Source organism: Furipterus horrens, unplaced genomic scaffold (genome assembly GCF_987537825.1).
Source record: "Furipterus horrens unplaced genomic scaffold, mFurHor1.1.pri manual_scaffold_11, whole genome shotgun sequence".
NCBI classification, from domain to species: Eukaryota; Metazoa; Chordata; class Mammalia; order Chiroptera; family Furipteridae; genus Furipterus; species Furipterus horrens.
Window position 1 is genome coordinate 51,990,518 of NW_028327181.1, and position 17,779 is coordinate 52,008,296.

General features: G+C 44.2%; 1 long non-coding RNA gene across 1 annotated transcript in view; it reads right to left on the minus strand.

The window, feature by feature from the left end:
* LOC149997573 (uncharacterized) overlaps window positions 1–17,116 on the minus strand; it is a 29,409-nt gene extending 12,293 nt beyond the window's left edge. Inside the window, exon 1 of the long non-coding RNA XR_016514062.1 lies at window positions 16,976–17,116. This is a non-coding gene — a long non-coding RNA (uncharacterized LOC149997573). The remainder of the gene's footprint in view (window positions 1–16,975) is intronic.
* Window positions 17,117–17,779: the final 663 nt, after the last annotated feature.

Consider the following 17,779-nt stretch of genomic DNA (forward strand, 5'->3'; position numbering starts at 1 on the left):
CAGCTGTGCAGCGCCGCCACGGCTGCTCCGCTAATCCGCGTGACCAGTGGGTCAGGAGTGCGCTCTGCGGAGATGCTGGGCAAAGGGCGGTTCGCGTCCCAGCAGGACGGAGCTGCGCAGTGTGAGAGAGCATCACGCTACTCAGAACGGTGCACAGTTTGAAACTATAAATGGTTTATTTCTGGAATTTTCCATATAGTATTTTTGGACCATGGCTTACTGAGTGGTGCTGAAAGTGCTAAAAACAAAACTCTGGGTAAGAGGGGCCACCGCACGTCTCTGACGCTACCACTCACATGAAGGCACAGAGCATTTCTTGCACAATAAAGAGTCCCTTGGGCCCTGCTTCCAGAGGTAACTTCTCTTCTGTCTTTTATCACTGTAGGTTGTCCGTTCCTGAACTTCTTGTCTGTTTGCATTGTCCCCACGAGGGATCAGGGACTCCTTCCTGTTGCGGTCGGTCAGCTTCGCATCTGTGCTGGCGCTGGTGAACTTCCCCATGGTACGAACGCGTCGCCTCCACCACAGTGTTCTGTCTGATCCCACGACAGTTGCTTCCCCAACAACTTGGCCTTTTAAACATTCTGCAAGGTGCTTGTTTATTTACTTACTTTTTAATGAAAGGAAGCTGAGAAAAGGCCGGTGGCTCCCTGTTTAACATAGCAACTCAAACACACGGGTTTACCTTCCTGCCCTCTTGAAACCCTCCTAAGAGAACAGAAAAAATATTTGTTCTCAAAGGCAATGGAAGAAGTTACTACAGCAGGGGACAGATAGCAGCAGCGTTTTGGAAGCTGGGAGGCAGATGGTGGGGTGAGTGACTTCAGTCTAAGATGTCTCTACTCTGATGTCCTAGAGGGGACGGAACCCTAGGAGCTTTCTTGAACTGAAGGCACCAAGTATCTCTGACAGTGGGGAATGGGAGGACAAAGTAATGAAAAAAGTATTGGTTAGATATTTACATAAAGAGGGCTTGCCCTCAGTCAGATTCTCATCTCCTGGCAGGCAATGGCCCTTGTCCCCCAGGCAGAAGATCAGGGGGTCTCCTCAGACACTCTCTCCCAGCCACTAGGGGACCAAACCCACAACCCAAGCATGGGCCCCGAGTGAGAATCCAACCGGAGACTTTTCTCTTTGCCAGACGACGCCTAACCTACCGAGCCACTTCACACCAGCACAGTGCGGCCAGGCTTTTAAAAATGTCTTCTTTCCTGTCCCACTGTAATGGTGGCAAGGCCCCTCCGCCTGCAAATGGGGAGGGGTGGGGAAGCACTGAAGACTGCGGCGCATGCGTGCGTTGCACCGCCCCAGCAGAACACAAAAAAGGCGTGCTGCAGTGGTACCAAAACCCAGGAAGGTGGTTGGAAGAGAGGGACATACCCTCCTGTCCACTTCCACAGCACAGGGGTTTATGGGGGCGGGGGGGGTGTCTTTCACATCCTTGGTTCCATTTATTCCTAGGTATTTTGTTCTTTTTGAAGCAATTGTAAATGGGATTGTTATCTTAATTTCCCTCTGATAGTTCATTTTTGGCATATAAAAATGCAACTGATTCTGGATATTAATTTTGTATCCTGCTACTTTATTGAATTCATTCATCAGTGCTAGTAGTTTTTTGGTGGAATCTTTAGGGTTCTCTCTATAAAGTATCATGTCATCTGCAAATAAACATAGTTTCACTTCTTTTCCAATTTGGACGCCTTTTATTCTTCTTGTCTGAGTGCCATAGCTAGGAATTCCAGTGTTATGTTAAATAAGAGAAGTGAAAGTAGAAAGACAACCCACGGACTGGGAGGACATATTCACCAATATATCTGATAAGGGATTAATAGCCAAAATTTATAAAGAACTTGTAAAGCTGACCAAAAAAAAAAAAAAAAAAAAAAAAAAAAAAGCAAGCAATCCAATTAAAAAATGGGCAAAGGACCTGAATAGACACTTCTCCAAAGAAGAGATACATGTGGCCAACAGACATATGAAAAGATGTTCACTAATCATCAGGAAAATGCGAATTAAAACCACAATGACATATCACCTCACACTGGTCAGAATGGCTATCATCAATAAATCAGCAAATAACAAGGTCTGGCAAGGGTGTGCAGAAAGGGGAGCCCTCATGCACTGTTGGTGGGAATGCAGGCTGGGGCAGCCACTGTGGAAAACAGTATGGAGATTTCTCAAAAAAATGGAAAATGGAACTGCCTTATTACCCACCAATTTCACTTCTGGTAATTTATCCAAAGGATCTCAGAACACTAATTCGAAAGAATATAAGCACCCCTATGTTCATTGCAGCGTTGTTTACAACTGCCAAGATCTGGAAGCAGCCCAGGTGTCTATCATAGGTGAGCGGATAAAACAACTCTGGGACATCTACACAGTGGACTGCTACTCAGCCATAAAAAAGAAGAAAAGTTTACCCCTTGTGACAGCGTGGATGGACCTGGAGAACATTACACTAAGTGAAACAAACTAGTCAGAGAAAGAGAAATACCATATGATTTCACTCATACGTGGAATCTAATGAACAAACTGAACTAAGAAGCGAAACAGAGACAGACTCATAGACGGAGAGCAGGATGACAGCTCAGCTGAGCGGGGGGGAGAGGCGGTGGAGGGATCAAGCAAAAAGGAAAAAAAGACTCATGAACAGGGACAACAGTGTGGTGATTGCAGCAGGGAGGAGAGGGTATAAGGGGGCTAAATGGTAATGGGAAAATTACAATAAAAGAGAGCAAAATTTCTTTTAAAACTTTCAATTTTGAAAAAATATAATACTCAGAATGAAAGCATCAGGAGAAGGTCTGTAAAACGTAACTGAAGTAAGTTCCCAGAAAATAGGGATAGAAAAGACAAAAAAATATGGAATCATTTCAAGAGGTCCAAAGCTTGACTAACAGGAATTCTGAGAAAACAGATTTAAGGGACATTAGCTTCCAGATTCAAAGTGCCAATCAGGGATCTGGTACAACAACTTCTCACAAACCAAGATTCATTATCATGATGTTTAAGAGCCTCGGGTATTTAGAGCAGATTCTAAAACCTTCTTGAGAACAAGCAAGTGACCTACAGAGCTTGGATAGCTAGGAAGTAAGTGGCCACCTCAAGTCAAAACTGAGCTGTGAAGAGAATGTTGTCAGGAAAGATGGCAGAGTAGGACGCTCCCGTGATCTGCCCCTCCACCTACTGGGCTGGTAGCATCTGTCTGAAGTAGCTGTTTTGGAGCTCTGGGATTGAGAAGCTAGCAAAATTTTGGTGCATTTCAGCCTATTTCATGGTGGGGGTTAGCTCTGTCCAGCTCCCAACATATAGGCATCAATGGGGACAGCTGCTCATGTTCCTGGTGCAATCTGCTGGAACCTGAATGGGCAATAAGGATGTTGTCCTCCAAATATCGGGGTTGTAAGTTCTGATTGCCTTTGCTGCTTTTGATTTCTGAGGGACCAGCACAGAGGGTGGTGGCCATTGTTTCAATCCCTAACAGCTGCTGTGGCTTCCAGGCTATTAAAGAGATACTACTCAATCCTCTATGCACCTTTCAGGAGCCGGACATTTAAAGATATTTTTGTCGCATCACCAGCTGACTACAGAGATAAAGGAACAGAAACTTCAGTGGCCACACAAAAGGAACACATACTTGGCAAAAATAGTTTGGAAAAGTCGCAAATGAAGCCCAGCCCTCAGCAATCCCTGAAGAGTGGGAGAACTAGATGTCCAGAGTTACCGCAACAAAATGTCTAGTTCTCAACAAGGTGCAAAGTATACAAAGAAATAGGAAAACATGGCACATTCGCAGAAAAAAAGAATATGTCAGAAACCATCCCTGAGGAAGTCTCAACAACGGAAATGTTGGTCAAAGATATTAAATCACCTGTCTTTAATATGTTCAATAAGCTAAAGAAAACCATGGACAAAGAACAAAAGGAACTCAGAAAAATATATGAGCAAAGTGAGAATATGAATTTAGAGGTAAAAGTTGCATACAAGGAACCAAAACCTCTAAGCACCCTTCAGTAGGTGAATGTATAAATAAACATATATCCAGACACTAGAAGGAAATGTTAGCAAGTCATGATAAGACATGGAGGAGTCTTAAATGCATATAGCTAACGAAGAAGCGAAGCTGAGAAGCTACTGTATGATGCTAGATATATGACATTCTGGAAAAGGCTAAATTATGGAAACAAAAATCAGTGGGGGTCAGGGATTGAGGAGAGGGAGAGATAAAGGCAGAGCACAGCGGATTTTGCAGGGCAGTGAAACTATTCTTTATGATACTATCATGATGGATCTATGTTATGCATTTGTCAAATCCCAGAGAATGGACACCACCAAGGGTGAACCCCAATGCAGACAATAGACTTTGGATGCTAATTACGTATCATTGTGGGTTCAACAATTGTAACAAATGTACCACAGGGCACAGGACGTTGATAGTGAGGGAGGCTGTATGTGTTTGAGGGGAGGGGATATATGGGAATTTCTGTACTTTCCATTCATCTTTTTTGTTAAACCAGAACTACTCTTTAAAAAGTCTATTAAAATGGAGACAAAAAGAAATTCTGGAATTGAAAAGTCCAATAACTGAAGTAAAAAAATCTCTCTGGAGGCATTCAATAGTGGATTTGAGCAGGCAAAAATAGGGTCAGTAAACCTAAAGGTAAAACATTTGAAATTATTTAGCCTGAGAAGCAAGTGAAAAAAGAAAGAGGAAAAATGAACAGAACTTGAGGAACTTGTGGGGCCCCATCAAACACACCACCATATGCTCATAGGAATTCCGGAAAGAGGAGAGAGAGAAAAGGGGCACAAAAATTTAAGAAACAATGGCTGAAAGCCTCTCAACTCATAGGAAAGTCATAAGTATGTATACACGTTTAAGAACCTCAATGAACTCCAATCAGGACAAACTCAAAGAGACCCAAACTGAGACACATCATAATAAAACTGTCAAAGCCCAAAGAGTAAGAGAAAGTTGAGAAAGCAGCAACTTGTTCTCTACAGGGGATTCTTAATAAAATGAACTGATTTCTCATCAGAAACCACTGAGGCCAGAAAGCAATAGGATGATATATTTAAAGTCCTAAAAGAAAAGAAAAAGAACACTTGTCAATCAAGAATTGTGTATCCAGCAAAACTAGTTTTCAAAATTGGAGAAACTGAGACATTTCCAGATAACCAAAAGCTGAGGCCGTTCATTACCAGTAGATCTGCCCTTCAAGAAATGTTAAAGAGCGTTCTTCACGCTGAAGCCATTAAGAAAAATAAGGAACACTGGTGAAGGCAACTATACAGATAAATATAAAAACCAGTGTTACTGTACTTTTTGTGTAGTTTGTATCTCCTTTTACTCTATATGACTTAAGGGACCAATGCAATGCATAAAACCTATGTCAGTGGACATAAAATGTACAAAGAAACACTGTGTGACAATAATACAATCAGAGGGGACAGAGATATAGGAATAGAGTATTTGTAAACCACTCAAACTAAGTTATTATTTTTCAAACAAGATTCTCATAAATCGAAGATATTAATTGTAACCCCCAAGTCAATCACTAAAAAATAAATTTAAAAAATACAGAAAAGGAAAGAAAAAGAGAATCAAAATGGTGCACAATAAGTAATCAACTAAACACAAGAAAGGGCAGTAATGGATGATGTCAAAAGCATGGTGGTGGGAGAGATTCTGCTGGTCTTTCCCCTTGAAGTTACAACAAGTTGAACATCTATAATTCAGCAAAGGGTTCCCTGCTCAGCACACAAACACATCTGGGAGATCCACACATTGAAACATCCGAAGGTGGGTAAACCAGAGTGAACAGGGGAGAAAGAAAGAGAGAAGAGCAGAGACGGGCAACGGACACAGCCAGGAGCTCGCTGTGTGTCTCAGGAGAGGGGAGGAATCAGATTGCAGCAGGCACTCCCTGAAAACCTGTGGAGCAGAGAGGGAGAGGAAGCGCCCCTGCCTGCATGGTCAGCACATACTGACCCAGTGACCGGGGCAGAGATGGAGAACAGAGGTGTGGCCATGGTTGTCTGGTAGCTGCCATTGCCAGGCACAAATGCAAAGCCACAGGTCCTGGCTGCCTCCCATCACCCTCTGAGAGCTAGCAGCAGGCCCCTAAAAAGCTGTAACAGCCCTGAGACCTGCAGAGACAGAAGCATTTCTCCTTGGGTGGCAGGCACATGCTGTGGCTAATCCCAGGGACCCGGTGGAGGTAGAGAGGTCTGGCAGTCACCATTACTGGGAGGAGAACAAAGCCAAAAAGGCACAAGCCAGTCTCTCCCCACCCACCCTTCCCCAACGCACCTGTCCGTGCGCGCCCAGGGCGAAGCCCATGGGACAGCTGCAGCAGTGCCGCACTGCTGGCAGCGTCCAGTTGCAGAGGACAATGCTGGCACGTCATGGGCTCTGGACCTCATGGGACACAACATCCCCCCCCTGGGGGTGACACTATGAGACAAAGCCCACCTGGTCACAGAGAAGATGCTCACCTCCCAGGGAATACGGGGCATTTTTCTGCTCCCCTGCTGAGATCTGAGACGCCAGAGCAGTGCAAGAGAAACTTCAAAACTTGCGTTTCTGTGTCACCTACTGGGAAATAACAGAAAGACCTCTTCTAATCAACTTACTAAATACAGAAGTGGCACTCTTACTTTTTTCTTTTTTTTAAAAAGCAGATTTCATTCTTATAAATACCTGTGCAGAGAAAGAATCCATCAAATACCATGGTAACCAAGGTGACAAGGCAGCGCAGAAAACATGAAAACGCTCCAGAAAATAAATTTAAAGATGTGGAAATATGTGATTTTAATGACAGAGAATTCAGGATTACAGTTCTGAAAAAACTCAACAAGAGGCGAGAAAACACAGATGGGCAGTTTAATGAACACTGAAATAAGATCAAAAAACAGAAGGAGTGTTTTGCCAAAGAGATTGAGACCTTAAAAAAGAAGCAAATAGAGATTCTGGAGATTAAAAATTCAATAAGAGAGATGAAGAATGAATTAGAAAACTTAGGAAATAGAGCTGACCAAATGGAAGAAATAATTAGTGATATCAAAGATAAAACTCTGGAAGTGATGCAGATAGAAGAGAGAGATTTTAGAGTAAAATAAATAAACAAGTAAATAAATAAACGCTATGAGAACTACCTGACTCCCCCAGAAAAAGCAATATAATAGTTATACCAGAAGGGGAAGAGAGGGAGAAGGGAACAGAGAGCCTACTCTAATGAATGATTGATGAGAACTTTTCAAACCTATGAAAAGAGCTAGATCCTCGAATCCAAAAAGCAAGCAAAGTACCTAATTATCCAAATCCTAAAATGCCATCTGTAAGGCACATTATACTGAAACTGTCAAAAGTTAATGGCAAAGAAACAATTCTCAAGTTAGCCAGGGAAAAGAATATAATAACCTATACAAGAAAGCCCATTAGGTTACTATTGAATTTTTAAGCAGAAACCCTACAAGCTAGGAGAGAGTGGAATCAAATATTTAAATGATTGAAAGAGAAATTACCAGCCAAGGATAATATACCCAGCAAAGTTATCCTTTAAATATAAAGGAGGACTAAAGACTTGTCCAAGCATACAGAAACTGAGAAAGTTTACAACCACAAGACCTGCCTTTACAGGAAATATCGAAGGGGGTTATTATAACTAAAACAAACAAAAAAACAAAAGGATACAGAATTATGAGTAAGAAGACTAACAGAAAGAAGCAGGAAATTGCAACCCTGATTCAGAATAGGGTATTATACACTTAAATATAAACATAAAAGGGGGAGAAGGTAAAGGTCTGAAATTGCAAAGGGGAATGGAGATAAGATGCACATAGAAGAAAAGAACTACAGTATAGATGAAACCTTCTTTTGCATAAGCCTAAAAGTACCCCCCCCACACACACACAAAAAAAGTTTTTTTTAAAGCAGTACTGAGATACATGACCTAAAAAAGAGAAAACATAGGGGAAAAAAATCATAGGATACCACCCAATTAAAACACACAGAAACACAAGGGAAAAGAAACAACGCAGACACAGAGCTATCAGAAAACAAAAGATAAAATGGCTATAGGAAATTCTCATACGTTGAAAATCACCCTAAATGTAAAGGAATTGAACTCTCTGATAAAAAGTCATGGAGTAGCAGACTGGATTAAAAAATAAAATCCAACCATATGCTGCCTAAGAAGACACATCTTAGCTCTAAGGAAAAATATAGATTCAAAGAGAAAGGGTGGAAAATGATTCTCTCAGCAAGTGGCACCCAGAGAAAAGCAGGTATGGCCATACTTATATCTGACAAAAGAGATTTCAAGATAAAAAGGTAACAAGAGACAATGATGGATACTTCATAATGATAAAAGTGACAACAGATCAAGAAGACACAGCAATTATCAAGATATATGCACCCAACTCAATAAAGGCAACCAACCAAATGGGAGAAAATATTTGCAACCACCTTCCATAAAAGGACAATATCCAAAATAGATAAATAAATCATACAATTCAACAACAACAGAACAATTTAATTTTTTAAAAATGGGCAGAGAACCTAAACAGACAATTCTCCCAAGAAGGCATACAAAAGGACAACAGATATATGAACACAGCTCAACTTCATTAACTATTAGGGAAATGCAAATCAAAACTAAATGAGATACCAACTCACACTGTTAAAATTGCTGTTACTAGTAAGACGAGTAGTACTAAGTGGTGCAGAAGTAGTGGAGAATAAGGAACCCACATACACTGCTGGTAGAAATGTAAATTGATATAGCCACTATGGAAAACAGTATGGAGGTTTCTCAAAAAAATCGAGTCATTACCATATGAACCAGCAATTTCTCTTCTGGGTCTCCACCCAAAACATGTAAAAACATTTATTCAGAAAGATATATATGTACCCCTATGCTCACTGCAGCATTAGTCACAGTAGCCAAGACGTTAAAACAACCTAAGTGTCCTCAGATAGATGACTGGATAAAGAAAACGTGGTACATACATATAATGCAATACTACTCAGCCACAAGAAAAGATGAAGTACTGCCACTTGCGACAAATAGATACATCTTGAGAATATCATGCTAAGCAAAATAAGTCAGCTGGAAAAAGTCAAGAACCATATGATTTTATTCATGTGGGATATAAAACTGAAAGCAACAAACAAACAGATTAAAAACTCATAAGCACAGACAACACTACAGTGGCTGCCAGAAGGACAGGGGCTGGGTGGGTGTGTAGTAAAGGGCAATGGGGTTCAAATACACGGCCACAGGAAGGGGTTTGACTGTGGGTGGCGAACACACATACAATGTACAGATGCTGTGTTATAGAACTGTACACTTGAAACCTATACAATTTTATTAACCAATGTCACCCCTATAAATTTTTCTTTAAACAGAAGTCTTCGAGAATTAAAAAGAAGAGAGGACGTCTGGCCAAGATGGAGGCATACGTAGATACACCTTGCCGCCTCATACAACCATAAGAAGGATCACAGCTGACCCCAAAACAAAAAACAGAACTGCCAGAAAATTGAACTGTATGAAAGTCCAACAACCAAGGACTTAAGGGAGAAATATTCATCCAGATGGGTAGGACGGGTAGAAGCAGGGAGCTGGGGTGGAGAGGAGATGGTGTAGTGGTGGTGGCAAGGCAGCTGCGGCATCTGGCAGAACAGGCGGTCCCACATTCAAGTCTGGTGGATAAAAGCCAGGAGGGACACCTGGGGAGCGATTCCAGACCCAAACGAGACTCTGCAACCCAAAGTTCCAGTGCTGGGGAAAAAAAGCCTCATAGCTTTTGGCTATGAAAACCAGTGGGGCTTGGGGTGGCAGAAGAAACTGCCCATCTCTCAGGAGAGTCTGTTTAGAGGGCCCCCACAGTCCCAGAATAATTGCAAACGCACCCACTCTGGGAACCACCATGTAGGAAACAGCTAGAGAGGTACCAGGTGCATATGGGAAGTGGGTAAGGTGACTGGAAACAGGCTGAGTGCTGAGCAAGCGACATTGTTCCCTCTCTGACCCCATCTACATACAGTGCCACAAAGCGGTGAAACAGAGGGCCACCCCTTGGCAATACCTAAGGCTCTTCCTCTTACAACATAACAGGTGCGCCAAGACAGGGCGTCAAAGCAGCTCTACCTAATACACAGAAACAAACACAAGGAGGCTGCCAAGTTGAGGAGACAATAAAATATGGCCCAAGCGAAAAAACAGATCCAAACTCCGGAAAAAGAACTAAATAAAATGTAGACAGACAACCTGTCAGACACAGAGTTCAAAACTCTGGTAATAAGGATGCTCAGGGAACTCATTGAGTACAGAAAAGGCATAAGGGAAAAAAAATGAAGGATACACTAAGTGAAATAAATAAAAGTCCACAGGGAACCCCTAGTAAAAGGAAGAAAGCTGGGGTTTAAATCAATGATTTGGACATAGGAAGAAATAAACACTCAACCAGTACAGAATGAAGAAACAAGAATTAAAAACAACAGAGAATAAAAAGTCTCTGGGACATCTCCAAATGTGCCAACATCTGAATCATGGAAATGCCAGAAGGAGAAGAGGAAGTGCAAGAACTTGAAAACTTATCTGAAAAAATGATAGAAAATTTCCCTAATTTGGCAAAGAAAATAGACATACAAGTCCAGGAAGCAAAAAGAATCCCAAACAAGATAGACAAAAAGAGGACCACACCAAGACACATCATAATTAAAAATGTCAAAGGTGAAAGACAAAGAGAGAATCTTAAAAGCAGCACAAGAAAAGCAGAGAGTTACCTACAAAGGAGTTCCCCTAAGACTATCAGCTGGTTTCTCAAAAGGAACTTTGTAGGCAAGAAAGGACTAGTAAGAAGTAACCAAAATGAAAAAAGCAAGGACCTACAACCACGATTACTCTAGCCAGCAAAACTATCATTTAGAATGGAAGGGCAGATAAAGTGCTTCCCAGACAAGGTAAAGCTAAAGGAGTTCATCATCACCAAGCCCCTATTATATGAAACGTTAAAGGCTCTAATTTAAGAAAAAGGAGAAAATCAAAACGATGAACAGTAAAATCACAACAAATTCACAACTATCAATAACTGAATCAAAAAAACAAAGCAAACAACCAGAACAGGAAGAGAACCATGGATGTGGAGATCATATGGAGGATTATAAGCAGAGAGGGGGGAGGGGGAGAACGGAAGAAAAGGTACAGGGATGAAGAAGCATAGTTGGTAGGTACAAAATAGACAGGAGGATATTAAGAATAGTAAAGCAAATGGAGAAGCCAAATAACTTATATGCACAACCCATGGACACGAACTAAGGTGGGGCACCTGTTGGAGGGAAGGGTGGTACCAGGTGAGGGGGGCACTGGGAAGACAGGGCAAAGGGAAAAAATTGGGACAACTGTAATAGCATAATCAATAAAATATACTTTAAAAAGAATTTTTAAAAGAAAGCTAAACAATAAATGGCAGTAATGGAGGAATTGAGGGACAAAAAACACATAAAACATACCAAAAACAAATAGGTAAGTGACAAAAGTAAATCTTTTAACAGTAATCATGTCATCGTGAATGAACTAAACTCCCCTATTAAACAGCAGAAACAGGCATATTAAATTTAAAAAGAAAATAGTATTCATCTATGTGCTGCCTGCAAGAGACTTACTTACTTTAGATAAAAGAACACAAATAGATTAAAAATAAAACAATGAACAAATATAGTCCATGGAGGTAATAACCAAAAGAGAGCTAAGGTGGCTATATTTTTGTTCAACAAAATAGACTTTAAAAGAAGTTAAAGGAGACAAAGAAGGACAATATATATTGATAAAAACTTGATACAGCAAGAAGATAAAACAATTATAAACGCATATGCACATAATAACAGAGCCCCAAAATATATCAAATAAAAATGACAGAATCAAAGGGAGAAATAAATAGTTTTACAATACTATTTGGACACTTCAATATCCCATTTTCAGTAATGGGTAGAAAAAAACAAAAACATCAGTAAGAAAAGAGGGGACTTGAACAAAACTATGAACCAATTACATATAATAACACTATAAACCAATGATATACAACAGACATATACAGGGCACGACAGTCAACATCAGCAGAATACACATTCTCCCCAAGTATACACAAAACAGTCTCCAGGACAGACAATCCATCAGGTCACAATAGAAGTCTTAATAGGATTTAAAAGATTGAAACCACCCAAAGTATTTTTTCTGATCAAAATAGAATGGGACGGAAAATTTGTAACAGAAGGAAAACTGGAAAATTCACAAACATGTGGAAATTAAACAATACACTTCTAAACAAGTCAAAAGGGAAATTAGGAAATATCTTGGGATAAATAACAACAAAAACACAACATACCAAAAGTTATGGGACACCGTGAAAGTAATCCTAAGAGGGACATTTATAGTTGAAAATACATATACTAAAAGAGGAGAAATTCTCAAGCATAACCTAACAGTACACCATGAGGAACTAGAAGAAGAGAGCAAACAAAACCCAAGGCTATCATAAGGAAAAAATAGTACATATTAAGGAAAACTTCCCAATTTGGCAAAGGAAGTAGCCATACAAGTCCAGGAAGCACAGAGAGCCCCAAACAAGCTAGACCCAAAGAGGACCACACCAAGGCACGTCATCATTAAAATGCCAAAGGTGAAAGGTAAAGAGCATTAAAACCAGCAAGAGAAAAGCAGAGAGCTACCTATAAAGGGGTGCCTATAAGACTATTAGCTGATTTCTCAAAAGAAGCTTTGCAGGCAAGAAGGGACTGGCAAGAAGCATTCAGAGTGATGAAAAGCAAGGACCTACAACCACGATTACTCTAGCCAGCAAAGCTACCATTTAGAATGGAAGGGCAGATAAAGTGCTTTCCAGACAAGGTAAAGCTAAAGCAGTTCATCATCACCAAGCCCTTATTACATGAAATGTTAAAGGGACACATTTAATAAAAAGATGATCAAAACTATAAATGGTAAAATGACAACAAACTCATAACTATCAACAAATGAATCTAAAAACAAAAACAAAGCAAACAACTAGGACAGGAACACAACCATAGATATGGAGATCATATGAAGGACTGTCAGTGGGAGGGGGGAAAGGGAATCATGGGGGAATAGGTGCAGGTATCGAGAAGCATAACTGGTAGGTACGAAATAAACAGGGGGACGTTAAGAACAGTATAAGAAATGGAGAAGCCAAAGAAATTATATGCACGACCCATGGACATGAACTAAGGGAGGGGGGGAGTTCCTGGACAGTAAGGAGGTACTGAGCAGAGGGGAGCAAAGGGAAAAAATTACGACAACTGTAATATCATAATCAATAAAATAGAAACAAATGTAATGCACTTGATGTCAACCCCGTCTTTTTTTTTCTTTTTTAAGTATTTGCCCCCAGAGAAATACTTGCTTTCACGCAGGCACAATGCACCCAGAAGCATTTAGAAAGCTGTTCACTGAAGCATTCACTGTTTATAAGCAGCAAAACCGAGAAGTAACCTTGCTGGCCACCAATAGAGCAAAACTGTAATACATACCTGGTGGTACACTCTACCAAATGATCTTGGTATATTTGTACTTAATAACATAAAAAGAGAAGTAAGACATGTTGCCATCCAGAAAAAAATAATGTTGCAAATACGTACCAACAGGTTAGGTTAAAAAAGGTTTTAAGTGTGTATTTAAATCCATATATGTGCAGAGAAATGCACAGGAGACCTGAAGGATAAATGTCACCCTGTGAACAGGGGCTGGGGCTGGAGGATGCCATGACAAGTAATAAAGGACTGTTGCTTATTCCTTATCCTGGATCACTCTGAATTCCAGTGGTGAGGAAAGAATCAGGAACTCCTCTGCTCCAAACCAGTCATCTCAGGGTCCCTGGTGGGATCCCCGAAGCCTGCCCTCCGAGGCACCTTTTGTAACATAATCCTCTTTGACACAACTCTCCTCGCCATGTGTTTATGGGGTGGCCACTACAGACCCTTAATGTGAGTAGGGGAGAGAACAGTGGCTGAAGAATCCTAACTGTGTCCCTGTACAGGCAAGGGTCTCTCTTCTCTGGGGTTCAGTCTTCTCATGGTTAAAAGTGGTTTAGCTGATCACAAATCTCTTCCAGGTCTGATGCTAGGATGCAGTCCCTAGGAGAGGTTTCTGTAGCACTCTGGGGGAAAAATAAACAAAACCCACGGCTGTGGAAATAAGCTCAGAGCAGAAGGCTCAGAGAAATGTCTGCCCCTGGGACGATGACATCCCAGGGCAAAAGGCCTTCTCACTGCCTCACTGATCTCAGTGCCCTCACCTCTTAGAGAGGGGGTGGCCTCAATTATCACTGCTCTATCTCCCTGGCTTGATGGCCTAAAATAAACTCAGGACCGAGAAGGCAGCAGGAAGCAGGGGCTTGCAGGAGACTGATGAGAACCAATTGGCTGAGCTTTTCTAAAGGATCCACGAGGATGAGAGGAAGAACTAGGGGGAGGGGTGGGAAGGGGAACAGATGCAGAGAGCAGCAAGCAGCGAAGGCTGTTGGCAACATCCCTGAGTCTCCCTCCTCTTTTCAAGAGCAGTTTTTTCCTGAAAGATCCCAGAAGGCAGAGGGCTGACTTAATCGCACCCACCACAAATAACCCCACTCATTATTTCAGAAACTACCATTGCAGTTGTGCCCTGGAACTCAGGTCTGTTTTAAAACCCACAATTCAACGGTCGATACAGTGAAAGCTAACATACTTTAAATTTGTGACCCCACTCATTTGAATCAAATTAATAATTAACAGACTTTTCAAAAATTTTTAACAGGTTCAACTCAAATATGCAGATTCCATTCTAGTTTATCTAAACTTAAGGATCAAAAAATAAGACCCAATCTACCAATTTTGGTAGTTGCCTGAAATAACCAGGAAACCCTCAGAATAACCCTTGCTGCCCTGGTGGGTAGCTCGGTTGGTTACAGCGTCATCCTGATACACCAAGATGCAGGTTTGATCCATGGTCAGGGCGCATACAGAATCAACCAATGAATGAAATGCATCAATAAGTGGATCAACCCTCCCTCTAAAAATATATATATGAACAATGCTTGCCAAGCTCAGGAATGAATTTCCTAAATCCAAGTTTACTATTCTGTAGGTGATTCTTTTTTTACTGTACAAAAAGTCTGATAAGTTATCAGCCCTTGCTTTTCACAACAGCCTGGTGAGTGACGTAAGTCAGGGATCTCTAGTCCCAATGTACAGAAAAAGAAATGAACAATACAGAGGCAAAGGGACTGTTCAAGGTCACGCAGCTGCGAGTGACAGCCAAGACTAGAAGCAAGGTGTCCTGACTGCAGGCCCAGGACCCTCATCACCACACCACTGCTTCTCAGAAAAAGGCATCCAGCCAAGAAGAGGGAATCTCCCTTGCAAACCCTACCCGCAGCCCCGAACACCTAACCAGGAAGCAGCTCCGCCTTCCCGAGAGGACCTGGCCCTTTGGTCCTAACAACCCTGTGACTTTGCAGCGGTCAGCGTCTGGTGACGCAGTTCTGTTTTGGGTTTTTTGGTTTTAGATGAAAGGAGTCTTTTCCTGGCCAGTGGGAACCTGACCTCAGAGGGAGGCATGAAGTCCCAGGCCGTGAGCCCTCCACCCAACCCTCCACTCTCCTCAGCCCCGTGAACGCGCGCGGCCCTGTGGGCACTCAAGGAGCACTCGAGACAGCCAGGCGGGTGCACCTGAAAGCAGCGGCTTCCTTCGAAGGGGTTCTTCTGGAACAGCAGCGGCTAAACCAGCCCCCACACTCCCCGGAATGTGAAAGGAGCTCCCTGGGCTGATTCAGGGGTGTGGCAGAAAAATCTCTGAAGAGGATGCAGGCAGGGCAGAGGGCAAGGACACACCCCACGGGGACACAGACGAGGCTGCATCAGGAAACCCAAGAAATCAGCATGTGCCAAAGCCCTCCCAGGGTCCAGAGACTCCAGGACACTGGCTCCCGAAGGCCAGTGGGGTCGACAGCCCCACTTCTTGGGGAGCTGCCACCAACACAAACGCCCCATGTCCCACGTCGCCCCAGGTGTCGGCCCAGGGCTCTGTATTCCTCAAGGCTGCGACTCTGATGCACGTTTGGGAGCTACTGGCCTCCCCTAAAGCCCTCGCCTGGCGGATAGAGCAGGAAGGGAACGACTCTCCCCAGGACCCACAGGCTCCTCAGTCCTCGAAAGTGACTGGAGAGCTGGGCCCCAAGCGCAGAAGAGGAGCCCCAGGTGAAGTTCAAGAGCAAGGCCCTCCCCCCAGACCTCAGGACCCCTCAGCTCTGCAATCCCCGACAGGGGCGATGACGCGGAGCAAGGGCAGGCTGGGTCTGACACGAGGGACACCCCGGGCCCGCTGGGGGACAAGTCTAAGTGCGGCCCTAAGTCAGACTCGGGGGGTGGGGGTGCCGTGAGGCAGCAAGACCTCCTAAAGCGCCTTGTTCCTACTAAGAAAAACCAGGCGTTGCTGAGTCACCCAAAAAGCACGAATCACACGGCAGGGCTACGGGAACGGGAAAGGATGTTATTTCTCGGCACACTCGAGCATCTTCCCTTTGTCCCGAGTCTATCAATACACTTCTCGCCCTCCCCCCGCCCCCTCCCCCAAGGACTCACGCACATTTTTTCTGTTCCTTTTCCATTTCCTTCAGATGCACCCCCACCTCCGCCCGCCTCGGGCACAGGGCAACGTCCGCTCGCTTGTCCACAGCAGGACTATGGTCTCACGGGCGTCGGGACCAGGGAGGGGGGGGGTCGCCGGCACCCCGGGCGAGGCGCTCTGCCCGCCTCAGCCGGCCCCTCCAGACCCTCAGCGGGGTGGCCCGTGCCCGGGAACTTCCAGCCCGAAGGGGACGCCCGGGACGGCGGCTGCACTGCGCGGGGCCTGGCTCTCCGTCTCTGGGGCAGCCCTGGGACCCCCCGCCCGCTCACCTGCGTCAGGTCCTCGTCGTTGAGCAGATGCGACTCGCGCGGCTTGAAGCAGTTCTGACACTTGCTCTTGTTGAAGATGTTGGCCTGGACTTTCCTGCACGGGTTCTCCTTGGCCGCCGACAAGGTCGGCGCGGCGGCGAGGCCCGACGGCCAGCGGAGGGAGGGGCAGCGACATCATCCACGGCGGGCTCGGGAGACGGAGGCCGGGCTCAGCGCGGGCTCCCCGGCATGTCCCGGCCGGCCGCCGCCTCAGAGTCGGGCCGCGTACGCAGGGTGGCTCCGCAAGCGCCGGGATGCGGGCCGGGCCTTTCCTCGAACCACGGTGCTCCGATGCACCGCGCGCCCGGGCACCTCGGCCCCGCGCCCCGCGCCCTCACAGAGCGCGAGGTCCCTGCCGCCCGGCCGTCGCGGGCCCATGGACGCGGCCTCCTGGGCCCGCCGCCTACCTGCGCTCGGGCTGTTTAGTTAGGGGTCCGATTGCCCGCCGCCAGAATTACAACTCTGAATACCAGAGTTTGGTGAAAAGGAAAAGAATTGTTTATTTACACAACGTCCTGCCTCCCCCTCCCAGACCTGGCCAGTCTTACGGAAGTCAGAAACACCGTTTCCCTACTTCCCAGGCACAGTTCAGCTTTACCAGCAGCTGCCAATCACTCAGTTCTGACTGGGGAGGCCCTTTCTGTGCTGTGGTGCCCTCCAGCTCTCAATGCAGGACCGCCTGGATTCTCAGCCTCCTTGGAAACTGCCTTCTTCCTGCAAATCGCACGGATCTCCTCTCCTTCTCAAAGCAGTCTGGCAAGAGCC